Consider the following 12,911-nt stretch of genomic DNA (forward strand, 5'->3'; position numbering starts at 1 on the left):
CCTGTAACAAAGTGCTGTGTGCTGATTTTTTGAGCAAATGTAGGGCTGGCCAGAAACGCATATTCCCACTGGGTAGTCCCTGAGAGAAAAAATTGTCCCCACAGAGTCTTTCATGCCAGAAGTCAAACTCTCTTGGCTGGTCCCATGGTGTAAGGGCTGGTATTCAGAGCTGTGAATCCTGAAATCAAAGTTCAAGCCCCTGTAGAATTGTGGGGTCTTTTCATTGCCAACTAATTATTCTGGGATTTCCAAAGTTTCCTCTTGCTCTCTTCAATGACATGGTAGCCTGTCTCTTGCCTGCTAGCTGTTGTGACTCGCACAAGAGGGCATGTTTGATCCCAAAGCAAGGCCCTCCCTTAGGCTCAGTCTGAATAGAGGTCAATGTAGCACTGCATGAGACAGGTCAATTTTATTTTGCTTTGTATAACTGTGTTTTCTCCTGGTTCTGATATTTAACTAAAAAAAGAAGAATGTCTCTGGGTGCCACATGGAGAGGCAAGATGGGCCTAGGGCTGCTAAAGAAGCAAGAGTAGCAAATTTTCTGCCCTCTTTTTCTTGACTAGTTTCTCTTCTGCATCAAACTCGCCCTTTCTTCTATGAGCCTGGCTAGCTCAGTTGGTAGAGTATCAGACTTTTAATCTGACGGTCCAGGGTTCAAATTCCTGGTCAGGTAAAAAGGGAGCATTTCCCCATATGGTACTCCTCCAACAACTGAAAAAGGCATCGCCTCAGGATGTTATTTCACAACAGTCATTTTTCCTCCAGGACTTGGTCTTTCCTAGAAAGGGCCATGTACTGCCTAGGATGGAAGGGGCAATTTCCTCACATGGCCACTGGCCTCTCAGTCTGGGTTAAGAAAGGCCTCTGGGAGTTGCAGCAAACTGTTACATGCCAACTTGGTGAGTAAATGCAGGGCTGCGCCCGCAGGGTCATCCACACCAGAACTCAGCAGAGATCTGGGGGTTCCCTATTGGTCCCATGGTGTAAGAGCAGCCCTCAGGACTTTGAATCCTGCAATCTGAGTTGAAGTCTCAGTAGGATCTGAGGACAATTCCTGTGCGACCTAATCCTGCTGGGTCTTCCAAGGCTCTGTCTTGCTCTCTCAAATGATATGAAAGCCTGCCTTTTGCCTGCTAGCTGTTGTGACTTGAGCACAAGAGGGGATGTTTGATCCAGAAGGCTGGTCGTGCTTGGAGTCCTGTAGGTAGGGATGGGAGCTCCATTTCCTCTGAGTCCTGAAGCTGGGCTGCAGCCTGGCCTAGGAGGCAGCCCTATTGGTTGACCAACTGGCCCAAAGTCACTTGGGCGGTGTTGGTGTTCCCCAGGAATGCTGAAAGGCCTAAGGGAGGGGGCTTAATACTCCTCCCTATCAGTCAGGGTGGAAGAGGAGGGCTGCAAGAGTGGGTAGGTTGATGAGCTGGGCCTTCTAGCATTTAGTTGGGTACATGGTGAGGAACGCAAACTGGGAGAAGCAGTTGCTGGCCTGTGAGGAATGGCTCAGCCGGTGGCGTAAGTAGACCTTGTAATTACCTACAAAGCTGTGATGCTCAAGACCTATCTTTCGTCTACAGGGAATTTCCTCAGCCATGTATTTCCCCCTGCTCCATGAGTGCTGCTGAGGCTGAACATGATGACCGTCCACTTCTTGTGGGGCAATAGGATATCCCTACCTAGACAGGAGACGTGTGGCTTTTCTGCCATATTAGAAGAGAGGTTGGGCCTGGTGGGCTTTGAAGTCTTTTATGGCTTTACTTTTTTGTTTTTACATTTTCAGTGGGTGGCTCCCAAGCAAGAGTTGACTCACCTGATCTTTCTTTCTTCTCCTGCTCTTTCTCAGCAAGGGGAAGAAAAAGTAGCTCTCCTTCAAGCTGGAGTCAGAAGGACAACATAAGGATGACTTCCTGAGTTCCGGCTCCAGTCCTTTGCTCTGCCAGCTGACCCATCGAAGGGCTGCCATCACTTTCTCCAGGTTCGCCCATCGGTGTGTTCAGAATGGAGAGGGGTGACTAGTGGTGTTTCCCAATGGTGAGTCCTAGGACCAATCCTATTCAACTTAGTCATAAATGATCTGGAGAAAGGGGTAAACGGTGAGGTGGCAAAGTTTGCAGATGATACTAAACTGCTCAAGATAGTTAAGACCAAAGCAGACTGTGAAAGATTTTCAAAGAGACCTCACAAAACTAAGTGATTGAGCAAAACAATGGCAAATGAGATGTAATGTGGATAAATGTAAAGTAATGCACACTGGGAAAAATAACCCCAACTATACATACAATATGATGGGGGCTAATTTAGTTACAGTTAATCAGGAAAGATATCTTGGAGTCATCGTGGATAGTTCTCTGAAGACGACCATGCAGTGTTCAGCAGCAGTCAAAAAAGCAAACAGGATGTTAGGAATCATTTAAAAAGGGATAGAGAATAAGACAGAGAATATTTGCCCTTATATAAATCCATGGTACACCCACATCTTGAATACTGCGTATAGATGTGGTCTCCTCATTTCAAAAAAGATATACTGGCACTAGAAAAGGTTCAGAGAAGGGCAACTAAAATGATTAGGGTTTGGAATGGGTCCCATATGGGGAGAGATTAAAGAGACTAGGACTTTACATTTTTGAAAAGAGGAGACTAAGGGGGGATATGATAAAGGTATATAAAATCATGAATGATGAGGAGAAAGTGAATAAGGAAAAATTATTTACTTGTTCCCATAATATAAGAACTAGGGGCCACCAAATGAAATTAATGCACAGCAGGTTTTAAACAAATAAAAGGAAGTTCTTCTTCACACAGTGCACAGTCAACATGTTGAACTCCTTGCCTGAGGAGGTTATGAAGGCTAGGACTATAAGAGGGTTTAAAAGAGAACTAGATAAATTAATGGAAGTTAAGTCATGAATGGCTATTAGCCAGGATGGGTAAGGAATGGTGTTCCTAGCCTCTGCTTGTCAGAGGATGGCGATGGATGGCAGGAGAGAGATCACTTGATCATTGCCTGTTAGGTTCACGCCCTCTGGGGCACCTGGCATTGGCCACTGTTGGCAGACAGGACACTGGTCTGGATGGACCTTTGGTCTGACCCAGTATAGCCATTCTTATACTCTTATGAAGGGAGGGGCAGAGTCCTCTGACAGAGTTTCTGTAGTGTAGTGGTTATCATGTTTGCCTAACACGCAAAAGGTCCCTGGTTCAAAACCAGGCAGAAACAAAATTGCTTAGTTTTCCCAGCTTCCCTGGCTGTCTAGCAAAGTTCCTACTGCTGCCACTGGCATGTACCTGTGATAAACCCAACCCCTGCAGGACAGAGGCTGGGGAAATGAGCTGAGAAAGAGCCTTGGCATCAGCAGAGGAAAGCTAGAGGATCTGGGTCAGTCACCTTTTGGAGCCTTGTGGCTTGGTCTCCTCTGCCCTGGGAGGTTGGCTGGTGGAGACCAGCTCTTCCTGCTGGCCTCCTTTGTGTGACTTGCCAAAGGAGGAAGTGAGGCAAGAATGGGGCAAAAGAGGAAAGTCGAGCTGAGGAAGGCAGGGCAGAAGCTAAGCCCCTCAGTGCGGCTAAGTCGGGTTAGTAGAGCGCCACCATTCATTCTGCAAAGTCTGGGGAGGTGCAGTTGGCTGCTGGGAGGTAGGATCCTGTGCCTGCCTCGTGGCTTCCCAAGGATGGCCACTTGCAACCCAGGAGAGGAAGGATGGTTCTGGATGAAAGGAAGACAAGCAAAGCTCTGGGAGGAAATTTGGGTGTGGGGTGCGGGCTTTATGCTTGGGGGTTGGGGTGCAGGAGGGGGTGGTGCTTACCTCAGGCACTGCAACTCCCGAAGTGACCAGTACACACAACCCTGTGACAGCAGCTCTCAGGTCAGCGGGGACAATGAGTCTTCATGTGCCGCTACCTGCAGGCGCGGCCCCCAGAGCTCCCATTGGCTGCAGTTCCTGGCCAATGGGAGCTGTGGAGTTGGTTCTCGGGGCAGAGGCAGCACATGGAGACACTCCCCCCACCCCAGGGGATGCTGGGAAATGCCAGACACTTCTGGAAGCGGCACGGAGGGACAGAGGCAGAGTGGGCAGGGAGCCACCTTAGTGCTGCTGGCACATCTCTGCACACTCATTGTGGGAGGGGGGCAGAGGGCCTCCATGCGCTGCCTGGAGTAGGGGCAGAACACAGAGCTGCCTCCCCTCCCGGGTCTATTACAGGAGTGGGTGAGTGGGCTCTTTTGGCCCGCAAGGTGCAGCAGGTCAGACTAGATGATCACACTGGTCCCTTCTAACCTTAAATGCTCTGAGTCTAAAAGGGAGAGGGAAGTAAAGAAAAAAAACCCAAACATTGTAATACCAGGGTGACTCCACCTGCTCACTGTATAGTCCTGCCCCTTTCTTCCTTCACTGGGTGTTTAATGACCTGCAGGACATTGATTCTCTCATTCCATTGATAAACTGATACAATGTGACGGAAATTAAACTAGTTTCCAGCTGAGAAAACAGCACCTCAGTGTGGTGGCTGGGAATTGAACCTAGGTCAACTGCTCAAAAGGCAGCTATGCTCACCTCTATACCACCAACACATCTGGTGAAATTGCTCCTTATGCTTGCCCAATGAGGCTAGGCCAGAATTGAGGCATTTTCCTGCCTGTTAAAATGTACTGGATTCTCTTCACAAAAAAGCCAAACACCTCTATCTTCACCTGGGTTTGAACCATCAGCCTTTCAATTAGCCACCAACTCTGTTAATCACAGACACAGGTAACTGCCTACTTCCCAGGCTTGTGTATGAAGCACCTACAGGGATACAACTGGCTAGTGAGGGAGGCGCACTGCTGGGGTTATGAGTTCAGGCCTCACCCAACACACCGGTTTTCATTAGCCACAGAGCTTCCCCCATTGCTTTGTCTCATTCACATGGAAAGTGCCATACGAGGGTGATGAGAGTAAATTCTAAACTCTGAAATGTGGCGGTGGCCCAGAGATTGGGATAAGGGGTTTGAAGAGAAAAAGCTCTAGGAGTATAAAACCAGACAGTGTCCAGGGGCAGGTACGGTACAATGCCTCAACAGGGAGCCATGGTGGGGGGGTTCCACTCTCTCTGTGAAATGTCCTGAGAGGTATTTGAAGATGAAGATAACGCCATGGCTAACAAGTGACTGGCACGTCCTGGGTTCAAGAAAGGAAGGGACTTGGGTTAATTGTCTGAAGATTTGCGTTACCGTCACTGTCTGACCCCCCTTCAGCTCGGAGCAGGTTTGTACGTTGCTGGGTGGAACACACAGACTCCTGGAGAGCAGGGGCAGCTGTTTCCATGGCAGAGAGCCTGACACTTAGGAGACTTTCTATACTTGCTGTTTTGAAGCAATTCAATAAAATAACGGTGGAGCTACAATGTCCAGTCCAATATTTCAGCCCCCTGCTATTTTAGAATCTACACAGGAGGCTTCCAGTGCCAGGACACCTGACCAGAGAGCTCAGTGGGGGTATAACAGCTGCTGACTCTGAGGGTCCTGGGCTAAATCCACTTGCTGGTGAAAGTGTTTTGATTTATTTGATTGATAATGAGCACCAGCTACCAGGGGAGAAGCCCTGTGAGTCGCTGCCACTGGGAAAGGGCAGGGGGAGAGGGAACAAGAGGAGAAAGGCAGAGACATTGGATACGAGGAATTGCGGGGAGAAGAAAGAGAGAACAGAGAGACAATACATGATTGAAGCAGAACCGGTGTCCCAACTCGATCTTGTTCATCACAGGTGTTCAGAGAGACAGGTAGTTGCAGGTTTTCCAGTGTCAAGTCTGAACTTTGATTCTAACAATGTGAGTTCAAATATCAAGGGGATCTCCACAGACCTGATCTCTTCCCCCTTTCCCTTTTAGTATTTTTATTTTGATGTATTTGGCTTAACCGTGATCTTCTCTTTCCCCACCTGTATTGCAATTTGGGGATTATTTTTATTTTGCCTCCCTTTTGTTCATGTCATTATAATTGTAACTGCAAAGGAATCTGCAGGAGCAAAAACTGACTCAATACTTTATTTCCCCATCATGCCAGAACATCATACAAACAGCTCACACAGCTGGAATCATAACACGGAAGGCCAGGGGATGGGAGCTGCAGGTTTCCAAGTGTTCTGTCTTTCTCAGATGAAAACATTCCAGCCCCTTGTGTGCCTCCATCGTGTATGACCTGCTGGACTTTTACACACTTATTGTCTCATTCTATGGATGTGATTGTAACACAATGTGACTGAAATTAAACCACTTCCAGACGAGGAGACAGAAGACAAAAAGCCATTATTGCACTGGCTGGAACTCAAACCCAGACCAACTGTTTGGACAGCACCTATGCACAACACTATAGCACCAATGCATCTAGTATGAGTAGCTTTCCTGCAGGCTCTGTGTGCTGGCAAAGGGGGTGATATATGACCATGGAATTAATGAGCAAGGTGGATGGGCTGGAAGTTGCCTGACGGCAGGGAGCAGAGTTCGGATCCCAGAGTGACTGAAAGGGGCAAAGGTGAAATCAGAGCTCATTGGGAGCTGGCCCCACCCCAGGAGAGGGGAACTGAAACTCAACTTCACTCATAGAAAAATCTTCCCTGAGAAGGAAGGGAACAGCTTGTTTTAAAGACAAGGTTTATGTTTGTTCCTGCTACATATGGAGGGGCTGGGTAGTTCTGATTCTAGCCCCCCAGACTCTGGGAGGATAAGGAACAAATTCAGGCTGCCAGTCACCTGCAGGAGCGAGATGATTTTTTGACAGTGAGGGATGCCTCGTCCTAAAGGCCTTTGTCTGCCCCCTTCTAGTGACTGTTTGGTACCGGAATGCAGCCACCACTCCTGGGTCTCTGCTGGGGAAATAATGTTTCTGTGCAAAACACCAAAGCTTTTAACAGAAAGAAAGAAAAGGAGATGGCAACACAATGGGACTAGCACATAAGGAATGAAACACAAGATGCTTCTCCCACGTGCATTGACTTTTAACCTTGGTTGGGGTGTTGTTGTATCCATGTTGGTCCCATGGGTCCTCTGGGGGGCGCCTGACATTGGTCATTTTCAGAAGACTGGACAGTGGGCTAGATGAACTGGTCTGACTCAGTATGGCTGTTCTTATGTTCTAACTGCTGTTTAGGAAAGAGACGACCTTTCAGGCTACACAAAACTGAAGCAGGGTGCTGGGTTAGCTCCAAAGCTTGTCTCTTTCACCAACAGAGGTTGGTCCTCTACAAGCTCTTACCCTCACTCGCCTTGTCTCTCTTGGCCTCTGAAAAGTGTTTTCTCTCCACTCCCTTTGCAGAGAAGTTAAGTTTCCCTTTGGGCAACTATCAGGCAGAAGCAATTGTATTGACCGTGACACTAGAATTGAAGATTTAATATTATAAACAAATGAGTCTAAACTTGAGGTTCTGGTTTCCACATTGGTTTTTCTAACTCAGTTCCCAATTCTCTTCTAGAAAGGCTTCCAGGCTGCCTGCCCAGCCCAACAAAAGTGGCTAGGAGAGAGTCCACAATCCTGCTCTTTCAGGTAGTGGAAGGCTGCTATCAAATCCCCCCTCACTCAGTCAGTCCCCAGCCTGTGGCAGTGCATAGGATTCTTCCGTCCTAAGTGCAGGACTCTGCACTTCTCCTTGTTGAACTTCCTCAGATTTCTTTTGGCCCAATCCTCCAATTTGTCTAGGTCACTCTGGACCCAAACCCTGTCCTCCAGCGCTTGGATTCTTTACATGCTTTCACAGAGCGAAGTGCACATGTTCCATGATTTCATAGGGCAGACTTTTGTGCTATTGGGAGCTTTCCCTGTGCGAATTTGACAGGTGGATCAACATAGAGACAAACTGTGACCTTTCTCAGGGTACTGAGGACTGTGAGTCTCCTTGTTGCCACCTGCCACAAGGAAGAGGGAGTTTTGCATTTGGCAGCTGGATGTTAGTGACCAAACTCACCAGCCTGCTGGAACTCAAGGACCCTCCTCTGAGTTACAGCAGCCACCCTAACCCCTGAGTTCCTTCAGTGTGTCCACCAGATATTTGGTGAAATCCCAGATCCTCTCTTACTGAAGTATCCCAAGATACAGTAGCAAGGGTCCACAGTAAAACTAGTATCTCACGCAGCACTTGAGTACAGTTATTGAACAAGCAAAAAAATTATTTAACGGATAGAGATTTAAACAAACAAATGTGAGTGATGGATACCAACTGTTATCAACTAAACAAAGGCAGAAAATGATAGAAGAGAAAGGCCAGCACAAAAAACAGAGAGAGGAACAATAAGATACTAAAAGGACAATGGTTGGAACTCTCCATTTCTCTCAGTCTTTGGATTGATGGGTACTAGAGCTGTAGCAACAGTTGAGGAACCAGGGTAAATTAAATCAAATTAACTTTTCAAGATTAGCCATCATTTTCTGTATGACTAACAAAAACAAGACAACTTTCAGTTTTCCAAAATAATTCAGATTATCACACAGTCTCTTACTCTTTAACCAATAACTTCACCTATAATTTCATTTTAATTGGTAACAACAACATATTCAAAGATCACAAATTGTTGTCATATGTTACTTTTCTTTTAATCCCCATTGCCAACAACTGAACCCTGGTTCTTATTGTGGTTTGTCCCAATGTAGGACCCAACCACTTCTGTGAGTTCATATATCTCAGGATCTTCTGCCATACGTGTTGGTAGAAGGGGTCTTCTATATCGGAATCTTTGCATCATGGAGAAAAATACCTCTCTTTTCACACTTTCTAATCTTTCAAAGTAGGAGGAGGTAGAGAAGTAATGTAAATGCATAAAGCACAAGAGAAACCTCTCTGGTCTACACTAAAGACATTTATCGGGATAACTATATTGCTTAGGGGTGTGAAAAATCCACACAGCTGAGCAACGTAGTTACACAGCCCTAACCCCCTGTGTAGATAGTGCTACATGAGCGGGAGAGCTTCTCCTGCCAACAAAGCCACCGCTGCTTGCGGGGGCTGGACTAATCAAGTCCGATGGGAGAAATCTCTCCCACTGGCTTAGAGCATCTGTAATAGCAGTGCTACAGCAGCGCAGCTACATTGGTGCAGCTGTGCCAACATCAGCTTAATTGTGTAGCCACAGCGTCAGACACAAAGCCATAGTATCAGGACTCAACATGCGAGTATCCAGAAGTCTGAAATTGGAGGCTGACAAATTCGTTGCCTCATTGGTTACCATCATTTCTACAGCCTGAAAGTCCTTGTTACCCAGCCAGGCAGCCAGTTTGGGATCCACAGGGAAGGAATGTCCTATGAAGCACTCTCTCTTTGCATCCAAACAGTGAAGGATGACTCTTCTCAGTCTAACCCTGGCATACTTTGGAAGTGTAATCAGGGACACTGAAGTAGGAAGTGGAGTTGTACAAACAATTTTCCTTGGGTCACCATAGCTTCCTTTACTGGGGTGGAAACCAAGAACTGGGTGTGGACTCTTTCAACCTCAGCTCTTTCCAAATCCTTGGTCTTGGATAGGGGAAATTTACACTTCTCTGAAGTAGAATCCTTTACAAAACCACTTAAAATCTCAGCAGTGTTAATGAGGAATGGCTTCCTGAAACATATCTAGTTTTTCTTTAATTCAGTGGCACAGGTCCAGGAAAGGGACTGGATACAGGCCTGGATCAGAATCTTCGTTAGTTACCACAGCTGGAGATTCTATTAAAAAATGGGCATTTTTCTGAAGATATTACATTTTCAACACTGGTTTTATTTTATACACATCTTTAGAACCTACAAAGGATAAATTCGACAAGAACTCCACTTCTATTTCCTCAACATCTGTGTCATGAACGGCTGCATTTCCCATAGCATAGGATTAGCTAGGAGAGATCTTCTGTAGGGCCTGGGTTACAAAAGCTTTGGGAACCAAACACATGAGCATTTTGCCTAGTTCAAAATCACTTACCATGGAATTCTCTTCCCAGATCATCGGAGACAATATTGCCTTAAACAACTGAAATACACTGTGATCATATGCACTTCCTTCAGTTAGTTGGGGTTGTGCTGTTGTTCACCATTTCTGAGTTGAGATTTTAAATCACTGCTGTTTCTTTGTTAGCCTGTCCAGTAAATTAGAGAGTTCACTCCTGTTGATAGAACTGCACTTCAACTTTCTCCATGTCATCATGGAGGGATGGGGAAAAAGCAAAGCTGAAATCATAAATGCGGACTTAGCAAAGGGTCATTGTCTTAAATTCTTCAATAAATCTGAGCTACATCCTATCAAAATGAACTAATATCCAATTGGGTGACCAAACACAGCCTTCAGGAAAGATAGAAACCCACATCACAGAGAGAGAATACATTAGAAAGAAAGTGTCAAGTGAAATTCCGGAGCAGGTTACATCTGATTATTCAGAACCGGGACAAGAGATTCTTCCACCACATTGTCCTCTGATCCATTCAAACCTGCTTCCCTCATCCCTGTCTCCATAGTCAGTTATGTTATTTACAAATTTTTTTAGTATTCTAGCATCCCCATAATAAGGGAAAAACAGCCCTCTTCCCAGAAGTGGCTTTACAATAGATGGAAGCTGGGATTTAAACTCTAAATGATCACACTCTATTTGGAATCCATTTGAATTCCCCTCCCAGGACTTTTGACACTCATCTCCAGTCACAGCGATTCTGATATAGGATTAAAGTAGTAAAAACATCATCTGCAAGCACAGACAACAGAGAATGCTTCATCACATGACACTTTGAGAAGTGGATGGATTGAATGTGATGAACATAAACTCTGCATGGCCCAGGCAAAAGGTAACAGTTCTGCAGTGAAGGAGAAGGAGGGAATCTTTGAGTCACCTCATCTCCTTCCAGTGTCACGGAAGCTGAAATGACACTTTTTTCCTGCCCCTGCTCCTCTTCATTTACATCTAATTTGAAAAATTCCCAATATAACTGCTCTTCAGCACAACCCAGAGCAACGTGAGAACAACTGGCAATGATACAATCTGTATCATTGGTGACTAACAATAACTTTGCAATAGGAGGAATGGTACAAATGTGACGTTCCCTGGTTCCTCATAGGAAGGGCACACTCAAATTACTTGTGGGACAATAGAAAGGACAAATAGGTCCATCTCAAAAGAGGGCGAACTGCAAAAGGCAAAAATGGGCCACTCATCTGGACAAGCTGAGGGATAATGGTGCTGCAAACAGTTCAAAGAGCTTTAAAAGTTACTATGTGGGAATCAGGAAAAGTGTTAAAGAAAAGAAAGTCTTGATAGCCCTAGAGATTGTTACAATGTTGATCTCCCTTGCAGATTCTCTGATGGCTAACATGGGCTGAGAGCCAAGAGAAGGTTTTCCCACACTCACAGCATTCGTAGGGCCTCTCCCCTGTGTGGATTCTCTGATGCTCAGAAAGGGCCGAACTCTTAATGAAGCATTTTCCACACTCACAGCATGTATACGGCCTCTCCCCTGTGTGAATTCTTTGATGGGTAATAAGGTTTCAGCTGCGATTGAAGGTTTTCCCACACTCACTGCATTCATAGGGTCTTTCACCTGTGTGGATCCTCTGATGTCTAGAAAGGGCTGATCCATCAGTGAAGCTTTTCCCACACTCACGGCATTCATAGGGCCTCTCCCCTGTGTGGATTCTCTGATGCTCAAAGAGGGCTGATCTGTGAATGAAGCATTTTCCACACTCACAGCATTTATACGGCCTCTCCCTTATTCTTTGATTACCCATTCTTTGATGGGTAATAAGGTTTGAGCTGTGATTGAAGGTTTTCCCACACTCACTGCATACATAGGGCCTGTCCCCTGTGTGGATCCTCTGATGTCTAGAAAGGGCTGAGCTAGTAATAAAGCTTTTCCCACACTCACAGCATTCAGAGGGCTTCTCATCTGTGTGGATTCTCTGATGAAGAGAAAGGCCTGTTCTGCAAGTGAAGGTTTTCCTAAGCTCACAACATTTATACGACCTTTCCCCTGTGTGAATTCTTTGATGAGTAATCAGGTTTGAGCTGTTATTGAAGGTTTTCCCACACTCACTGCATTCATAGGGTATTTCACCTGTGTGGATCCTCTGATGTCTAGAAAGGGCTGATCTGTGAGTGAAGCTTTTCCTACACTCACGGCATTCATAGGGCCTCTCATCTGTGTGGATTTTCTGATGCACAGAAAGAGTTGATCTGTGAGTGAAGGTTTTCCCACAATCACTGCATTCGTAGGGCCTGTCCTCTGTGTGGATACTCAGAGGAACAGAAAGGCTTGATCTGTGAATGAAGTTTTTCTCACACTTAGTGCATGTATTTTTTCTCTTTTGCCTAAGGATTTCCTAGTGTGTTGTGGTTTCCATGAGGACCTTCTGAGTTCCCTGAGAGGAAATACATTTACCCAATTTCTCCCCTGCCTGGTTTCCTTGCTCTCTTTCTGGTCTGTGCTGAATCTTAAAAGAGTTTCCCTCCTCATTACTCCTGGACACATTCCTTTTCGAACTTTGCGATAATGCTCTGTGTTTATCCAGTTGCTCAACATTTCCCTGCTGATAATTCTGCTCCTCTTTCTCACATGTCATTGCATCACCTGCTGCGATAGAGACAGAAACCTCAAAACAGGGATGGAAAGGGGAAGACCAAACCAAAACAGGCGCTGAAGACAGGTCAAATAAAAATCAGGAACTGAACTCCCCCAAACTTTTCCCCTAAATAGGACAGAGGAGGGGGATGAATTCAGCCTTCACATCCTATCCAAATACGCAGGGGGAAGGGAAGAAGCTAATGCCTGGTGTCTGCTAGGATCTACAGGAAGCCATGAGCTATATTTACCCTGAGAATACAACCCCTGCTAGGGACAATAATGAACTGAGAGACCTCCCAAGGGCTTTGCTGGGCATACCAGATGTTTCCTTCAGGCACTTACAGATTCTGAGTTGGTTTAATGTTTTCTCACCTGTGCGG

General features: G+C 45.9%; 2 non-coding genes across 2 annotated transcripts; both read left to right on the top strand.

Moving 5' to 3' along the window:
• Positions 1 to 600: 600 nt before the first annotated feature.
• On the top strand, positions 601 to 673 carry TRNAK-UUU (transfer RNA lysine (anticodon UUU)). The gene has a single exon. It is a non-coding gene; the product is annotated as a tRNA-Lys (tRNA).
• Positions 674 to 3,138: 2,465 nt separating this feature from the next.
• Positions 3,139 to 3,211, top strand: TRNAV-AAC (transfer RNA valine (anticodon AAC)). Its single transcript has one exon. It is a non-coding gene; the product is annotated as a tRNA-Val (tRNA).
• The last annotated feature ends 9,700 nt before the right edge of the window (positions 3,212 to 12,911 follow it).

Source organism: Gopherus flavomarginatus, unplaced genomic scaffold (genome assembly GCF_025201925.1).
Source record: "Gopherus flavomarginatus isolate rGopFla2 unplaced genomic scaffold, rGopFla2.mat.asm mat_scaffold_131_arrow_ctg1, whole genome shotgun sequence".
NCBI lineage: Eukaryota > Metazoa > Chordata > Testudines > Testudinidae > Gopherus > Gopherus flavomarginatus.